This window comes from Piliocolobus tephrosceles, chromosome 6, assembly GCF_002776525.5.
Source record: "Piliocolobus tephrosceles isolate RC106 chromosome 6, ASM277652v3, whole genome shotgun sequence".
NCBI lineage: Eukaryota > Metazoa > Chordata > Mammalia > Primates > Cercopithecidae > Piliocolobus > Piliocolobus tephrosceles.
Window position 1 is genome coordinate 146,138,986 of NC_045439.1, and position 1,758 is coordinate 146,140,743.

Consider the following 1,758-nt stretch of genomic DNA (forward strand, 5'->3'; position numbering starts at 1 on the left):
AAGAAAAAAAAAGAAAAAGAAAGAAAGAAAGAAAGAAAGAAAGGAAGGAAGGAAGGAAGGAAGGAAGGAAGGAAGGAAGGAAGGAAGGAAGGAAGGAAAGAAAGAAAAAAATCTCATGCTCTCAATCGTGATTATTACAAAAATTAGAGGTGGCAATATAATTGGTTAATGCTTTTAGAAAGCAACTTAGCAAGATCTGTAATAAACAAAAACAATTGTTAAAAACAAACTTTGGCCTGTAATCCCAGCACTTTGGGAGGCCGAGACAGGCGGATCATGAGGTCAGGAGATCAAGACCATCGTGGCTAACATGGTGAAATCCCATCTCTACTAAAAAAAATACAAAAAACTAGCCGGGCGAGGTGGCGGGTGCCTGTAGTCCTAGCTACTCGGGAGGCTGAGGCAGGAGAATGGTGTAAACCTGGGAGGCAGAGCTTGCAGTGAGCTGAGAACAGGCCACTGTACTCCATCCAGCCTGGGCAACAGAGCGAGACTCCGTCTCAGAAAAAAAAAACAAAACTTTGATTTGCAAGTTCTAGTATTGGATTTTCATTCTAACAAAATGATCCAAGATATGGAAAAAGCTTTATGCATGAAATCATTGGAAACAACCGGAACATACCCAAATAGTTAAATAAGCCATACTGTATCTTCTTAGGAATATTATGCAGTCATTAAAAATCTTTAGTTTGTGTAGCAGCACAGGAAGGCATGCATGAGGCAGGAAAAATACACATGTATGACTACAACTATGTAGTGGGAAAAAAGTCCTCTCCACAGAGGCTGGAATTAACAAAAATGTCAGCTGCTTTTTCCGTTGGGTTAGAAAAATAAGTAGATTTTTCTCTATTTTCCTGTATTTTTCAAATTCTATTTTATTTTATTCATTTTTTAGAGACAGGATCTTGCCCTGTTGCCCAGGTTAGAGTGCAGTGTTGTGATCCTAGCTCATGAGGCTCAAGCAATCTTCCCACCTTAGCCTCCCAAAGAGCTAGGATTGTAAGTGTGAGCCACCATGCCCAGCCACTTTCCAAATTCTATTGAATAGCATGTTAATTTTAAATTGAAATATCGCCGGGCGCGGTGGCTCAAGCCTGTAATCCCAGCACTTTGGGAGGCCGAGGCGGGCGGATCACGAGGTCAGGAGATCGAGACCATCCTGGCTAACACGGTGAAACCCCGTCTCTACTAAAAAGTACAAAAAACTAGCCGGGCGAGGTGGTGGGCGCCTGTAGTCCCAGCTACTCGGGAGGCTGAGGCAGGAGAATGGCGTGAACCCCAGAGGCAGAGCTTGCAGTGAGCTGAGATCCGGCCACTGCACTCCAGCTTGGGCGACAGAGCGAGACTCCGTCTCAAAAAAAAAAATTAAAAAATAAATAAATAAATAAATAAATAAAATGAAATATCTAGGCCAGGTGCAGTAGCTCATGCCTGTAATCCTAGCACTTTGGGAGGCAGAGGCAGGCGGATCACATGAGGTCAGGAGTTTGAGACCAGCCTGGCCAACATGGTAAAACCCTGTCTCTACTAAAAATACAAAAAGTAGCCGTGTGTGTTGGTGCACACCTGTAATCCCAGCTACTTAGGAGGCTGAGGCAAAAGAATCTCTTGAACCTGAGAGGTGGAGGTTGAATGAGCCAAGATCACCCCACTGCACTATGACCCAAGTGACAGAGCAAAATTCTGTCTCAGAAAGAAAGAAGGAAGGAAGGAAGGAAGGAAGGAAGGAAGGAAGGAAGGAAGGAAGGAAGGAAGGAA